General features: G+C 47.9%; 1 pseudogene; it reads left to right on the top strand.

The window, feature by feature from the left end:
- The window catches only part of LOC147124922 (sodium- and chloride-dependent neutral and basic amino acid transporter B(0+)-like), a 643543-nt pseudogene that overhangs the window by 620245 nt on the left and 5444 nt on the right, over nucleotides 1-17854 (top strand).

The raw sequence follows: 17854 nt of genomic DNA, 5'->3' as shown, positions 1-17854 counted from the left end.
CTAACTACGCCGCAGGATCACGCAAGCACTGTGCGCCGGGAGCTGAACCGGGCCACTGACAGGAAATCCACGCAGGGCCAGGCTTCAACTGTCGGCGCGCTATGCAAGTGTAGGTCGGGGGCTTGCACCCGCGGGAAGCCCCCGACACCAATTTCTGGGCCTGTGTCTTGTAGACCCCAATCTCTGATTACAGAATGTCAGGAAATTCTTCAACACACAAAGAGTGACCTCCCTGTGGAATTAATTTTCTCATAGAGCAGTGGAGGTAAAACCTTGGAATCATTGAAGAAATAATCAGATGCTGCAATGGTGGGATGTTAGCAATCCCTTAATGGTTGAATAAAGATGGGCTGAATGGCCTTACTCATCCGGAATTATGTTGTGGTCTCTAAACTGGCTGCTGCATTTACCCACATCACCATGGCAATGGGACAATGTAATTCATCTGGGCCAATTTCAAGACACGGGATAGGATGCCAGAGGTGGATCAGAGTTACTGGGTGTGTGAATATCTCAAACATTAACAGCCGCATGGGAGTATCTGATTAGTGAGTATTTTTATTCCAACTGTAGTTATGGTGGACTAGAGAGATAGCAATGTGACAGTGTAGTCAAGTTAGGATTTATTGCTTTAACATTGAGTAAAGGTGCTGATTTAGTGTCCCAGACATTGCTTATCCTGAATGGAGAGTTTTATAATTTGCTTATCCAGCATATTTTCAAAGATTATATTTAATTTCTTTTTAGGCTGGGATATACTGGATAAATTTAATTGATCATTTCTGTGCTGGATGGGGCATTCTTGTAGCTGCAATCCTGGAACTCATCGGTCTAAGCTGGATCTATGGTAAGTGCCACAGGGAAAGCACTGAAACAAAATGAAATAAGGAAACTTTTAAAAAAGTACTTGCATGGATCTTCAGAAGAATCAAGACAAATGAATAGGGTGATGTGATGCAGATAGCCCTTCATATCTGAAGATAACTGGGGATTAAAGTGCTATCCTTAGTTATCAAAGATCTTCCCCCAAGTGATTACAAAGGCCAGTATGAGACAGGCAGTGCCTTCTGCATCCTTCACCCGTGACCCAAACCCCTTGTTCTTGCTGGGTTACAGCTGGTTGTTGTTGGGGTAAATTTTCTGCGGCTGTTTTCCTGCTAATTGCTGATGGGCCTGTTATCCAAACATCTTCAGCCCAAACTGCACTATAGACAGGACAAACCAAATGATTGTGTATCCCTGCTTTCTTGTTGTTCACAGGGGTAAACCGATTCATCAAGGATATTGAGATGATGATTGGGAAAAGGAATTGGGTCTTCTGGCTGTGGTGGAGAGCGTGTTGGTTTTTTATCTCTCCGTGCTTGCTGGCAGTAAGGAGATGTTACATCTTTTAGTGATTTAAATTGAAAATAATCAAGCTGCAGATAATCTATCTCATTCTGTTCCTGATCTTGCTTTGTGCAATCATTTCATTCAGGCAATCTTAATCTGGTCCTTAGCAACATTTGCCCCACCAACATATGGAGCTGTTGAGTACCCTGTCTGGGCAACAGCACTTGGCTGGTGTATGATAATTGTGGTGTATGTAACCGTTCCACCTTTAAGAGAACTATTTTAAGAGTTGCACTACTTTATCGTGGCTGCTGTATACTGTAATACCGGTGGTGACCACACCGGTATATAAGTGTTGTGTAATGATTTATTGGGCAGTTCCGCCCTGACCTTCGACTAGTAAAGACCTGTTAAAATTTACTCTTGTGGTCTGTGTAGTAACTCTCACTATAACACACAGACTTAACAGTGGCGACGAGTACGATCTTACCCTGCGGCAGAGATACATCCAAGGCAGTTGACGGGCGTTGAGAGGAGGCATCCGCCCTCATCATCCTGCTGAGAAAAGACGCAGGTCTGAAGAACAAAGGAAGAATCCTGACACGAAGTCTTCCATCAGCAACAGGCAGTGATCATCCCTTCTATCACGGTGGTGGGTAAGCCGATCAGCGACGAGCAGCAAGTCGGCCACGTTGGCTGTGAAGTAGGGGAGGGAAAAACGGAGGATATAAGGGCGGAGAACTCGACCACGGCCAGGGAAAAGAGCCGGACAGAAGTCGGGGCCAGAGGCGCTGAGACTGGGGCAGCATAAGGCACGGGAGCTGCGGTGAATGCAAACGCAGCCGGTGTAAAAGACCGGGCTGCAAGCGGGCTGGGAGATGCAACAGCGTCGAGAGAGAGCTCGACCGCGACCGGTGAAAAAGGCCGGGCAGCTACCGAGGCCGCGAGGCACAGCGGCCGGGTCAGCGTAAGGCGTGGGAGAAAAAAAAAAAAAAAAAACGCGGAGAACTCAGCCGCAGCCGGGGGAAAGGACCGGACTGCAAGAGGGGCTGGGAGGCATGATTTGAAAACTGCTGGGGAGGGCGAACGCAGCAATACGGCAATCGCCATTACAGCCAGCAGGGGAGAAAGGCAAACGCGGGAAACCGCCATTTTCGTAGGCAGGGGAAGAAGACAAGCGCGGGAAACCGCCATTTTGAAAAAAGAAATAAAAGAAAAATTTCTTTTTGTTCCTCAAGAAGATTGCGAGGATGCCTAAGCGTGGTAACATTAACGATTTCGATCCCGATGTTGAAGATTGGGCCACGTATGTAGAACGCATAGAGATATATTGTAAGGCAAATAAAATATCAGATGAAGATAAAGCACTAACCTTACTAAACTCAATGGGTGCGAAGACATACGGGCTATTGAAGCATCTTCTATCACCAGCTAAACCGGTGGATCAGACTTTCGCTAAAATTGTTGCTGTCCTGAAAAATCATTTGAACCCCACACCGCTGATGTTAGCGGAACGATTTAAATTTTATGCGAGAACGCAACTGAAAGAGGAAAGCAACGCGGAGTATTTAATTGAACTGCGTAAGCTAGCGAAATACTGTCAGTTTGGGGAAAGTCTGACAGAGGCACTGAGAGACAAATTCGTGTGTGGATTGTCGGAAGAAGGAACACAAAAGCGGCTGCTTGAAGAGAATGATCTTACACTTGATAAGGCTGTCACTATTGCAGCATCGCACGAAGCCGCAGCGAGAGGCACTGCGGAAAAGCAACTGAAGGCAGCGGTACTCAGCGTAGATCAAATGGCTTTGGGTACAACAAAATGTTATCGTTGTTGAAAGACAACACACAATCAGAACCAATGCTGGTTTAAAAACCAGGAATGTAGAAAATGTGGCAAGCTTGGTCACATAGCTAAAGTATGCCGGTCAGGAAAGAAGACCAGCAACAAAAAGTCACCGCAGGAAAAGTGCAGAAAGGTACATAAGGTGGCTGAGAAGAGTTCGGATGAACAGAATTCGGATTCAGACTCCAACAGCAAGGAACTGGGTAGTCTGAGAATTCACAATGTGAGTAAGGAAGCTGACCTACAAACTATCTGGGTCACACTGCAGATAGCAGGAGTCCATGTGAAGATGGAATTGGACACCGGATCGGCGTTGACGGTCATGAATAAGCAAGATTACAAAAGGTTATTCACACATATCCCCCTACGGGATACGGAGATAGTATTGCAGACATACACGGGGCAAAGAGTATACCCCATCGGAAAGATAAAAGTCAAGGTGATACACAAGGGCAAAGAACACCAAGGAATGGACTTATATGTACTACCTGAGGGAGGTCCATCACTTCTGGGACGGGAGTGGATCAGGAAAATAAATATGGACTGGCACTCCCTAAAAGCAATGACGGTAGATTCCGGAAAAAAAAATGTCAAACCTGAACGATTGTCCAGAATATTGGATGAGGCTAAAGAGGTGTTCCAACAGGGACTGGGAACACTAAGAGGAATTAAGGCAAAAATCAAGATTGCAGAACATGCAAACCCAAAATTTTTCAAAGCCAGACCGGTACCTTATGCGATACGACCTGCTGTGGAAGCTGAGCTGGAAGGGCTAGAACGTTCAGCAGTACTGTCTAAGGTGGACTGGAGTGAGTGGGCCACGCCCATTGTTCCCGTCATGAAGCGTTCATCGACTAACAAGCCAGGGGAACTGGGGAAGGTCCGCATCTGTGGAGACTTCAAGATCACAGTTAATCCGGTGCTTCACACGGTGCAATATCCGCTTCCGCGGATTGAGGATATCTTTGCTTCATTGTCTGGCGGGAAACACTTCACCAAGATAGACCTGGCGCAAGCGTACTTACAGATGGAAGTTGAGGAAGAGTCGCGCCAGTATCTCACAATCAACACGCACAGAGGCTTGTATCGATATATAGACTGGTTTTTGGAGTGGCTTCGGCTCCAGCAATTTGGCAGAGGGCCATGGAGCAGGTATTACAGGAAATTCCAAACACTCAATGTTACTTGGACGATATCCTGATTACAGGAGATGACGATGAGGAACACCTTGCAAATTTGAAACTGGTGCTCAGCAGGTTGAAGGAATATGGCCTTCGAGTTAATCGCCAGAAATGTGAGTTCTTTCAGAAACGGATCTCGTACTGTGGTCATGTCATTGACCAGGAGGGGCTGCACAAGTCACCTGACAAGATCGAAGCTGTTGTGAAGGCTCCCGCTCCAGAAAATGTATCCCAGTTGAGGTAATTCCTAGTGTTGATTAACTATTACCATAAGTTTCTGCCAAATCTATCCACGGTGCTGCACCCGCTGAATGCTCTTTTGCAGAAAGAAGTACCATGGAAGTGGAGCGAGGACTGTAAGAAGGCCTTTCGCAAAAGCAAGGCATTGATCACCTCAGAGGAAGTGTTGGCTCATTTCAACCCAACGCTACCTATTCGTTTAGCTTGTGATGCTTCTCCTTATGGTATTGGAGCAGTACTCTCACACAAGTTGCCAAATGGCTTGGAAAGGCCAGTCGCATTTGCATCCAGATCATTGACCTCCGCTGAGCGCAACTATGCTCAGATAGATAGGGAGGCTCTCAGCCTGGTGTGGGGAGTAAAGAAGTTTAATCATTACCTGCAGGGCCAGAAGTTTACACTGCTGACAGACCACCAGCCGTTGGTATCCATATTCAACCCTAAAAAGGGCGTTTCCATTATGACAGCGCAAAGGCTACAGAGGTGGTCCCTTTTCCTAGGGGCACACCAATATGACATAGAATACAAAGGATCAAAACAGCATGGGAATGCTGATGGTTTATCGCGCCTACCGTTGCCAACGGTAGAAGAGGCGCCTACAGTGGACCCAGTGGAGATGTTCCACTCAACCATAGTGGAATGTCTACCAGTAACACATTCTACCATCGAAAAGGAACGAGAAATGACCCGACTCTCTCATGAGTCTACGATTTAACGGTGAAGTGATGGCCAGCACATGGCGAACCACTGTTGCCAGCATTCTCGCAAAGAAGAGAGCAGCTGTCCGTGTACCAAGGAACTTTGATGTGTGGATCCAGAGTGGTGATTCCACCCAAACTCCAGCATAAATGGCTAAAGGAGCTTCATGAGGGGCATCTGGGTGGAGTGAAAATGAAGAACCTAGCCAGAGCGTTTGTGTGGTGGCCAGGTATCGATGGAGACATCGAAGAAATGACCAAGAGCTGTCTAGGATGCCAGAAGGTCCAAAACGCCCCACCACAAGCTCCTCTACATCCATGGGAGTGGCCCTCATCTCCATGGCAAAGGGTACATATCGACGTTGCTCGTCCATTTATGGACTCAATGTTCTTAATCGTGGTGGATGCACACTCCAAGTGGCCGGAGGTAATAAAGATGTCCTCCACCACCACGGAAAAAACCATCACAGTATTAAGGACCATATTTGCCAGGAATGGGCTGCCGGAACATATCTGTTCTGGTAATGGACCGCAATTTGTGTCCGAAGAATTCAGGAAGTTCTTAAAAAACAATGGGGTTAAGCACTACACGTCCGCCCCATACCATCCCGCCACCAATGGATTAGCTGAAAGGTTTGTCCAGACCTTCAAGAAGGCCATAAAGGCCATGGGTAATGAAGACATAAATCTACAACATAAGGTAGATAACTTCTTGTTGGCGTACAGGAATGCAACACATGTGGTTACAAACCAAACTCCCGCCATGATGTTTTTCAATAGAAGACTAAGATGCCGGCTGGATTTGATCAAGCCAAACATCAGAAGGGACGTAGAGAACCGGCAATTTCAAGGCATGAATGAAAGGCCAACTAGAACCTTCCAGATAGGTCAACAAGTTTTGGCCCGGGACTACCGTACCGAGAAATGGCAGCCTGGAACTATTTGCACACGACTAGGACCACTGATGTATACCATGGACATTGGTGAAAGCATAATAAGGCGCCATGTTGACCAGATCATAGAGTCATCCGAAAAGGGACAACCTACTCCACAACTCTATACGCCTAATGATGAAGCAGAAATACCCATAGTATCTACCTCGGATCCGGTGATACTGGAATCAGATGAACCCGACACTGGCATTCAAGCCGAATCGACCTTGCCAAAAGAACCTACTACACCACTGAAAACTACTACACCACCGAGGCGTTATCCGGACCGAGTCAGGAAGCCTCCAGAGAGACTGAATCTGTGAACTGTTTTTACATGAAGTTGTGTATATATGTTATTATGTTATGTTAATGGGGAATATATATTGTTAAGCTAAAAAGGGAGGATTGTGGTGTATGTAACCGTTCCACCTTTAAGAGAACTATTTTAAGAGTTGCACTACTTTATCTTGGCTGCTGTATACTGTAATACCGGTGGTGACCACACCGGTATATAAGTGCTGTGTAATGATTTATTGGGCAGTTCCGCCCTGACCTTCGACTAGTAGAGACCTGTTAAAATTTACTCTTGTGGTCTGTGTAGTAATTCTCACTATAACGCACAGACTTAACAATAATCTTCTGTATTCTGTGGATTCCCATTGTCGCCATTGTGAAAATTGCCCAATCTGAGGGCTCCACCTTGTGTCAGGTAAGAAAACACCTTGACATCTTTTAAAGTTAATGGGGCAGAATTTCTGTGAAGTTCTCCCAATCTTTCACTGTTACTTTGGCAGAAGTTCACCAAGCAGCCTGGAGAAATGGTATAAATTATTACTTTTAGTGATTTACACTATTTCTCCAGAGATGCAGCCAATCTCTCACTGAGTGACCCATGGAATTCCACCTATAAGTGAACTTTAGGCTCATTGAGTACCGCTGTCAGTGCAGAGTGATGGACAACTTTTCTATTTTAAACCCCCGAATCTAGAGTTTCCGATCGGTGTCCTTTTAACACAGTGCTCACCCATTTACTTTAATCAGTTATTGCCATCATTCCACTCAGATCAATTGGAAAACCTCTGTTCTGGTGTCAGCATCAAGAACTCCAAGTTCACGAATATCACAGCCAGATACAGATACAAATCGAGACGCTGCCATCTACTCAGTACTAACAATGTGCCTCAGGTACAGAAGAGTGTCTCCTTGGTCTGGGGCTACAGACTCTAATAACTGGGATGTTAAATAAAACACAGGGCCAGAATTTGCTGGAGCGGGGCATCGCGCAGCGAGCAAACTACTGGAAATGTGATTTGATAACAGCACGGCAAGGTCAACAGGACATCTGGGATCTTCTGAATGTCGGATCCAATGGTTTATCTCCTCAACCAATGATAGAAAAAGGAACAGATCAGAATGGAAATAGAGTGGATTAGACTCAAATTAGATACAGAAAGAGAAATATAGGCTGTGATTTTCTCAGTGCTGTCGGGATGGTGGCGGTAGAGCTGGTTTCCGGGTCCAGCCCGCACTCTCCAAGTGATTTTATGTAGATTGGCCTTGTTAAGCTTGCCCTGCAGGCTTCCCAGCCAATTAACAGGAAGCGGGTCTGATGACATCATTAAAGGGACCACGGCCACATTGAGATTGACAGTTGTCCTGTCAGTTTTTGACAGCATTGAGGTGCTGCAAACACTGACAATCACTGCACAAAGGTGAACGCTTGCACCCAGGCTCTCCAATGGCTCCCTCCATATGCTTATGGAGGGAATCACAGCATGCAGGGAGGTTCTCTTCCCTTCCAAGGCAGAAGAGACCTCCCCAGGACTTCAGCACAGCCTGTACAGGAGGGCAAAGGCAGGGATGTCATAGTGGATCATGAAACGTTACTGCAAAGCCACATTCAACCTCACCCTGCTGTGCCACTCAACACACCCCCATCACTCTGCCTTCCATACCATTCTCCTGCACGTCCTTACTCACACCAACTTACCGTGCACCTCCACCCAACCCTCTCTATCTACATTATCACTTCCCCATCTCACTAGCCGCCACTCACACTCACCCTCATCCTAATACAAGCATACCAACTAACAACACATAACCGTAGGCACTTGAGAGGTTTAGCCAATGTCCATGTGAAGTTTCTGGTAATGTGTTATCATACAGTGAAATCTATATTTTCAACACTGCCCCTTATTGGACAGATCTGTGTGCACCTTGAAAAGTGTCTTACTGAGTTCCAGTGAATGTTGAGACAGAACTTCCCTCCCCCACTCTGAAACTGACCATCTGCAACATGGCATCCTTTACACCACTTCTGCAGCTCTCAGCTATTATCAGAAACATCAGAGCAGACACAACTCATGCCAGGGTGAGCTGGCGTGTTCCCCGAGCAGCGGGTAACCTGTGGGGGAAAATGTGAAATTGCAAGGAAGCCTCAAAATACCATTAAATTGGCTCATACCAAGCCATTTAATGAGCTCAATTGTCTCCCCCGCCGCTTGGTGTCGGGTCAGTTCTCCGCTGACAGAGCCGACACCTGGGAGATTCGCGTGGAATTTGCAGGAGCGGGGCATCTCGCAGCAAGCAACTTACTGGAAATGTGATTTGATCACGGCAAGGTCAACAGGGCATCTGGGACTTTCTGAACATCAGGTCCAATGGTTTCTCTCCTTTACCAAGGATAGAGAAAGAAACAGAGCAAAAAGGAAATAGGGTGAATTAGAGCCAAAGTAGATACAGAAAGAGAAATATAGTGAGGGAAAGAAAGAATGATTGGATTAAGAGAGAGAAAGAAAAAAAGACAGAAAGGCAAAGTAAGAAAAAAAAGTAAAATTTAAAATATCCCTAAGAACAATTTACTACCTGCAGGAATGAGACACCAGTTTCAATTGTTCCCTTTCTGAGCCACCAAGGCTGAGTTTCATGTCAGGACCATAAATCACATCATGAACAGGGTCCTTACAATAGGGTGGCCATACATCCCCGTTTTCCGGTGACAGTCCCCGGATGAGGAATTATGTCACCGGGCAACAAATGTCCCCAGTTCAGGAAACTCGTCCCCGAATATGAGCGGGTTCAAATCAGGAGTCATGTGACCCCAACTGCCATGTGATCATTCAGTAAAGCGGGCGGGGCTGTGCAGTAGGGCGGATTCCCATTGGTGGGAGGGGTGTCAATCTCATGTTTTCAACCAATAGAAGGGGTGGACTCACTGAGGGGTTTTAATTTATGCAGACATCGCACTCTGTGGCCGCAGTACGCATACTTCGCCCCCTCTCCCGCCCGGCTCCGAATCCCTGGATCGTTCTGTGCAATTCGGTTGAAGAGAAATCGGCCCTGGAACTAAATTGTCGGAGTAATGGGGGCGGCTGGTAACCGGACTAATGCGCATTGACTGGAGCCAGGCCGCGGGGATGTCCCGGGAGCTGGATCAGAGTGTGCACCGTGGCCTGAGATGGTGTGGGTGTTTGTCGGGCTGTGAGGAGGGGGAGAAGCTGCTGATTGCAGCCGGCAGATGCTGTGAACAGCGGCCGCGTTATTCAGACTGAAAGTTCTGGTGCTGCTTTTTGCAGATTCAGTTTGCATCAAAATAACAAGGGGGAGAAATTGGGTGGAAAATGTTGAGTCTGTATGTCCCAGTTAGGTTTAGGATCAATCACTGGACACAGACAACAAGAATAACTTTTAACAGGTCTTTACTATTCGAAGGTCAGGGCTGAACTGCCCAGCAAATCCTTGCACAACACTTATATACCGGTGTGGTCACCACCGGTATTTCAGTATACAGCAGCCAAGAGAAAGTAGTACATCTCTTAAGGTAGTTCTCTTAAGGTGGAACAGGTTACATACACCACAATCCTCCCTTTTTAGCTTAACAGTTATATCCCCATTTAACATAACATAATAACATATATATATACAACTTCATGCAAAACAGTTCAAAGATTCAGTCTCTGAGGAGGCCTCCTGATTCGCGTTGGATAACGCCTTTCAGGGACCTCTGATTCTCGTTGCTGGGGTGACTCATCTAGTTGGTCTCTTATGGATTGGACATCATCATCAGGTACATTCACTTCTGAGGTAGATGCTTCAGGTTCACTAACTTCTTTCACGGTTGTCTCTGCCGTAACCATGGGTTCGACCCTTGTTCTCGATTCTACCAGTTGGTCAGCATGACGCCGTATTACATTTTCACCAATATCTACCGTGTACATCAGGGGTCCTTGTCTGGCCCGAATTGTTCCAGATTGCCATTTCTCGTTTTTATAGTCCCGGGCTAACACTGGTTGTCCTATTTCGAAACTCCGAGTGGTCTTGTTATTTATATGCTGGAACTGTTTGTTTTCAACTTCCCTCCGCACATTTGGTTTTAACAAGTCCAACCTGGACCGCAACCTTCTGTTGTAGAACATCATGGCAGGACTTTGGTTTGTCACTGCATGAGTGGCGTTTCGATATGCCAGTAGGAATTTGTCCACCTTGTGTTGTAGTGGAATCTGATCTTCGCTCATGGCCTTTATTGCTTTTTTAAATGTTTGTACAAATCTCTCGGCCAACCCGTTTGTAGCCGGATGATATGGGGCAGAGGTATAATGTTTCACCCCATTCTTCTTCATGAATCTCTGGAATTCTTCTGACACGAACTGCGGTCCGTTGTCTGAACATATTTGTTCTGGCAATCCATTTCTCGCAAATATCGTTCTTAACACCGCGATCGTCTTTTCCGAGGTAGTGGTAGTCACCTTAATCACTTCTGGCCATTTAGAATGTGCGTCCACCGCAATTAAAAACATGGAGTCCATGAAAGGACCAGCAAAGTCAATATGTACACGTTGCCATGGGGTTGAAGGCCATTTCCATGGATGCAGCGGTGCAATCGGAGGTGCATTTTGCACTTTTTGGCATCCTGAGCAGCTTTTCGTCAGCTCCTCTATCTGTTGGTCGATACCCGGCCACCACACATAAGCCCTAGCAAGGCTTTTCATCTTGACTCCCCCCAGATGACCTTCATGCAGTTCCTTTAGAACTCTCTCTCTTAACTTAGGAGGGATAATTACCCTTGTTCCATACATCAATGTTCCTTGACAGACGGACAGCTGTTCTCGTCTTGCTGAGAATGCCGGTAACAGTGGATCACCATGTGCTGGCCATCTCTTCACTGTCACTTCGTAGACCCTGGACAGTGTCGGGTCATTCCTGGTTTCTCTTTCAATACTTGCATTGGTGACTGGTAAACATTCGATGATGGTCGAGTGAAATACCTCAACAGGGTCAACCGTCGGTGCCTCCTCCTCTGTAGGTAGTGGCAGGCGCGACAGCCCATCAGCATTACCATGCTGCTTTGTACCTTTGAATTCTATCTGATATTGATGTGCCCCTAGGAAAAGGGACCATCTCTGGAGTCTCTGTGCTGTCATCACCGAAACACCCTTCTTAGGGTTAAAAATGGATACCAACGGCTGGTGGTCTGTCAGAAGCGTAAACTTTTGGCCCTGCAGGTAATGATTAAACTTCTTTACTCCCCACACAAGGCTGAGAGCCTCCCTATCTATCTGAGCATAATTGCGCTCAGCGGAGGTCAATGATCTGGATGCGAACGCAACTGGCCTCTCCTGGCCATTTGGCAACTTGTGTGAGAGTACTGCCCCAATATCATATGGAGAAGCATCACAAGCCAAACGAATAGGCAGCGTTGGGTTGAAGTGAGCCAACACTTCCTCTGAGGTGATCAATGCCTTGCTTTCGCGAAAGGCCCTCTTACAGTCCTCGCTCCACTTCCATGGTACTCCCTTCTGCAAAAGAGCGTTCAGCGGGTGCAGCACCGTGGATAAATTTGGCAGAAACTTATGGTAATAGTTAATCAACCCTAGAAACGACCTCAATTGGGATACATTATCCGGAGCGGGAGCCTTCACAACAGCTTCGATCTTGTCAGGAGACTTATGAAGCCCCTCCTGGTCAATGACATGACCACAATACGAGAGCTGCTTCTGAAAGAATTCACATTTCTGGCGATTAACTCGAAGACCATATTCTTTCAATCTGGTGAGCACCAGTTCCAAGTTTGCAAGGTGTTCCTCGTCATCATCTCCTGTAATCAGAATATCGTCCAGGTAACATTATGTACCTGGAATTCCCTGTAATACCTGCTCCATGGCCCTCTGCCAAATTGCTGGAGCCGATGCCACTCCAAAAACCAGTCTATTATACCGGTACAAGCCTCTATGCATGTTGATCGTGAGATACTGGCGTGACTCTTCCTCAACTTCCATCTGTAAGTACGCCTGCGCCAGGTCTATCTTGGTGAAGTGTTTCCCGCCAGACAATGAAGCGAAGATATCCTCAATCCGTGGAAGTGGATACTGCACCGTGTGAAGCACCGGATTAACAGTGATCTTGAAATCACCACAGATGCGAACCTTCCCCAGTTCCCCCGGCTTGTTGCTCGATGAACGCTTCATGACTGGGGCAATGGGCATGGCCCACTCACTCCAGTCTACCTTAGACAGTACTCCTGAACGTTCTAGCCCTTCCAGCTCAGCTTCCACAGCAGGTCGTATTGCATAAGGTACCGGTCTGGCTTTGAAAAATTTCGGGTTTGCATGTTCTTCAATCTTGATGTTTGCCGTAATTCCTCTCAGTGTTCCCAGTCCTTGTTGGAACACCTCTTTAGCATCGTCCAATATTCTGGACAATCGTTTAGGTTTGACATCTTTTGTACCGGAATCTACCGTTAGTGCTTTTAAGGATTGCCAGTCCATATTTATTTTCCTAATCCACTCCCGTCCCAGTAGTGGTGGACCTCCCTCAGGTAGCACATATAAGTCCATTCCTCGGCTTTCTTTGCCCTTGTGGACCACCTTTACCTCTATCTTCCCGATGGGGTATACTCTTTGCCCCGTGTATGTTTTCAATACAATCTCCGTATCCCGTAGGGGAATATGTGGGAATAACCTTTTGTAATCTTTCTTATTCATGACCGTCAATGCCGATCCAGTGTCCAATTCCATCTTCACTTGGACTCCTGCTATCTGAAGTGTGCCCCAAATTGTTTGGAGGTCTGCTTCCTTATCAACATTGTGTACTCTTAGACTACCCAGTTCATTACTGCTGGCGTCTGAATCTGACTTCTGTTCGTTCGAACTGTTCTCTATCACCTTGTGTACCTTTTTGTACTTTTCCTGCGGTGACTTTTTGTTGCTGGTCTTCTTTCCTGACCGGCATACTTTAGGTATGTGACCAAGCCTGCCACATTTTCTGCATTCCTGATTTTTGAACCAGCACTGGTTCTGATTGTGTGTTGTCTTTCCACAACGATAACATTTTACTGTACTCAAGACCATTTGATTGGTACAGAGTTCCGGTGACTGTAGCTGCATTTCCGCAGTGCCTCTTGCTGCGGCTTCTTGCAATGCTGCAATAGTGACAGCTTTATCAAGCGTAAGATCATTCTCTTCAAGCAGTCGATTTTGTGTTCCTTCTTTTAACAATCCACACACAAATTTATCTCTCAGCGCATCTGCTAGCCCTGTCCCAAACTGACAGTACTTCGAGAGCTTATGTAGTTCAATTAAAAATTCAGCGTTGCTTTCGTCTTTCAACTGCGTTCTTCTGTAAAATTTAAATCGTTCCGCTATCATCAGCGGCGTGGGGTTTAAATGATTTTTCAGGACAGTAACAATATTCGCGAAGGTCTGATCCGCCGGTTTAATTGGTGATAGAAGGTGCTTCAATAGCCCGTATGTCTTCGTCCCCATTGAGCTTAATAAGGTTAATGCTTTCTCATCATCTGGTACCTTATTTGCTTTACAATAAACTTCCATGCGTTCTACATACGTGGTCCAATCTTCGACATCACTATCAAAGGTATTAATGCTCCCATGTTTAGGCATCCTTGCAAGTTTAAAAATTTTTTTTTTTTTTAAATGGCGGCTTCCCGCGCTTGTCTTCTTCCCCCGCCTACTAAAATGGCGGCTTCCCGCGCTTGGCGGTCTTTCCCGCGCTCGTCTTCTTCCCCCGCCGACTACAATGGCGGATTCCCGCGTTTGCCTTCTTCCCCCGCTGGCTGCAATGGCGATTGCCTTGCTGCTGCCGTTCTCGCCTCCCCAGCGGTTCTCACTCCCCGACGCTGCTTTGCCTTGCAGCCCCGCTTGCAGCCCGGTCCTTTACACCGGCTGCGTTTGAATTCTCCGCGGCTCTCGTGCCTTAAGCTTCTCAACTCCCCGATGCTGTTTTGCCTCGCAGCCCCGCTCGCAGCCCGGTCCTGTACACTGGCTGCGTTTGAGTTCTCCGCGGCTCTCGAGCCTTAAGCTGCCCCAGTCGCTGCGCCTCTCGGCCTCGATTGCAGCCCGGCCCTTTCTACCGGCCGTGGTCAAGCTCTCCGCCCTTATTCCTCCATTTTCCCTCCCCTACTCCACAGTCAACGCGGCCGACTTTCTGCTCGTGTCGCTGATCGGCTTACCCACCACCATGGTAGAAGGGATGAACACTGCCTGTCGCTGATGGAGGGCTTCGTGGTCAGAATTCTTTTTCTTTTTAACCCGGGTTCTCGATGCCTCCCGTGCGATGGTGCTCAGCAGGATGATGAGGGCGGATGCCTCTTCTCGATGCCCGTTTTGAGGACGAAGCTGCCTTGGATGTAAATTTGCCGCAGGGTAAGATCGGACTCGTCGCCACTGTTGAGTCTGTATGTCCCAGTTAGGTTTAGGATCAATCACTGGACACAGACAACAAGAATAACTTTTAACAGGTCTTTACTATTCGAAGGTCAGGGCTGAACTGCCCAGCAAATCCTTGCATAACACTTATATACCGGTGTGGTCACCACCGGTATTACAGTATACAGCAGCCAAGAGAAAGTAGTACCTCTCTTAAGGTAGTTCTCTTAAGGTGGAACAGGTTACATACACCACAGAAAAAGTTAGCACTCCTCCACCGTAAATTCAGTAGTAGCTCCCCAAGGTGGAAAGTGCTTCACCTCCTTCTTGGTGCGCTACTACTCCGGCACTACATGCAGCAATGCCATGCGTGTTGGCTTGTAGCGCTGCATCATTGCAGACCTCCTCCCCTGATTAAAGGGAAGGGGCCTAGCGCAGCGCGCACCAGGTCCCTGCCAGACCACGGGAGCGGGGTGCGTGAACACAGCCCGGCACTCAAGAGGAGAGCTGGGCTGAGCGATCACGGCCGGCATCCTGCATACAAATAGTGAAGGGGGCAGGTGCTGGCAGTCGGTCGAAATAAAAATGGCCGCCCGACATCTGCCCTTTAAATAGCGTCGTCGCTGCTGCAAAACCGCCCCCTGAGCCTGTCGCACATATAGGTCAGAGAGCACAAGGAAAGTTTGCGCCCCATTACGCTAACGAGAGGCGCAAAGCAATCTCATTTTACCCCCCAAAAACCTTTGCCTCGCTGCGCTGCACAATCTACATTTTCCATCCTGGCTACTTTGCTGTGCTCCCACCCTGTGTGTCCCCGGATTTGGTTTAGAAATTATAGTCACCCTACCTTACAACATGAAATACCAGCCCAAAATGGCTGCTGCAAAATTCATTCGTATTTACGGCACAAATCCAGCAATTTCCTGACACTGATGGGGAGGTTGATGGCGAGCTCCTGTTTTTGCGAGGCTAACGGCAGAGCGGTGAAAATTGTCCAGCATTTTAGGGCGATTCACAACTCATGGCGTCTCTCTTCCTCACCACAAATTGCTGGGCTTTTTACACATTAATGAGTGAGGGCACCGTGAACTCACCATTATTCTTCCAGTAATATTTGGAACAAACTCATTTCAGTTGCAGCCATCAGAAGGAGTGATATTTCATCCCAGTGTCCCAGAGGTGAAAGGACAGAGTACAAACCCACTGGGGCTGTATGTCCTTAGGAGACGCCTGAATAAAGGAAATAGATCAAGTTACTGAGCTGTATTGGCTGCAATACGTTGTGTGGGTCTGATGACAGAGACATGGGCCCCGATATTTACCGAGCCGGGGAGGAGTTATGGATGGGAAGCTCGGAAGTACGGGTTTCCCAAACGTTCTGCAGTTTTTTACGTGGTCAGGGGTGCGAGCTGGTGGTTATGGGGGTTTGGGTAGCTTGTTGGGCTGGGAAGAGATACTCTGGCCCATAGGCAGTGCTGTAAAGGCCCTTACCTCATGGATCCAGACCTTCTCACCTCCTTTTACCTGCAGGGTTTCCCGAGGTCAGGGAAACGCAACCGAAATAAGTTAAAAATAGAACGCTTGGAAAAAACGGAGGCTGCAGCCACTTTAAAAGCTTTTAATGACTGACCTGCAATCTGTGAGCAGGTTGGTCGCCCGCCCCCAAACCACCTCTGTTAAAACCGGATGTGGGCAGGTTCAAAATGAGTTGGGTTTGGGTTTGAATATATTTTAATTGTTGAAACAGTAATACTTGTTATAATTATACAGTTTATCCCAAAATACTTGAACCACACAAAGTGAGCTCGGTGAGTCCAATATTGTGCCTAAGAGGTTTCATACTTACAACTTTAAATAGATAAAGGACGGGAAAGACCATCTGGTCCATCAAGTCCACCCCAGTCAGGTACGGTGCAGCCCCATACACCATTGACCCAACACAGCACCCCCCCCCCACCCTGAGTCACACAATCTCCTGCACCCCCCCCACCCTGAGTCACACAATCTCCTGCCCCCCCCACCCTGAGTCACACAATCTCCTGCCCCCTCCCCACCCTGAGTCACACAATCTCCTGCCCCCACCCCACCCTGAGTCACACAATCTCCTGCCCCCTCCCCACCCTGAGTCACACAATCTCCTGCCCCCTCCCCACCCTGAGTCACACAATCTCCTGCCCCCTCCCCTCCCCACCCTGAGTCACACAATCTCCTGCCCCCTCCCCACCCTGAGTCACACAATCTCCTGCCCCCTCCCCACCCTGAGTCTCACAATCTCCTGCCCTCTCCCCACCCTGAGTCACACAATCTCCTGCCCTCTCCCCACCCCGAGTCACACAATCTCCTGCCCCCTCCCCACCCTGAGTCACACAATCTCCTGCCCCCTCCCCACCCCGAGTCACACAATCTCCTGCCCTCTCCCCACCCCGAGTCACACAATCTCCTGCCCCCTCCCCACCCTGAGTCACACAATCTCCTGCCCCCTCCCCTCCCCACCCCGAGTCACACAATCTCCTGCCCCCTCCCCACCCCGAGTCACACAATCTCCTGCCCCCTCCCCACCCTGAGTCACACAATCTCCTGCCCCCTCCCCTCCCCTCCCCACCCTGAGTCTCACAATCTCCTGCCCTCTCCCCACCCCGAGTCACACAATCTCCTGCCCTCTCCCCACCCCGAGTCACACAATCTCCTGCCCCCTCCCCACCCTTAGTGACACATCTCCTGGAAAGGCAGAAATTCAAAGAAATAATATCTCGAGGCAAACAGTAAAATTCTGTGTAATTTCTCTCTGACCCCATTCGACAATTAACAAAGCTGCAGAGAGTGTGATATCTCATCAATCCTACTATTATCAGCTGTCACACAAGGTGCACCCTTGAACTGGAAGGGCTGAATTTTACCGGTGTTCAGAATGTAGGTTTAGAGGTGGGTCGGCTGTCAAAATGAAATGTGTTTCAGCGGGTTGGGAGCC

Source organism: Somniosus microcephalus, chromosome 1 (genome assembly GCF_052327205.1).
Source record: "Somniosus microcephalus isolate GS21.2 chromosome 1, FLI_Smic_1.0, whole genome shotgun sequence".
Taxonomy (NCBI): domain Eukaryota; kingdom Metazoa; phylum Chordata; class Chondrichthyes; order Squaliformes; family Somniosidae; genus Somniosus; species Somniosus microcephalus.
The sequence above is the reverse complement of the archived record's forward strand: the minus strand, read 5'-3'. Positions and strand labels throughout refer to the sequence as shown.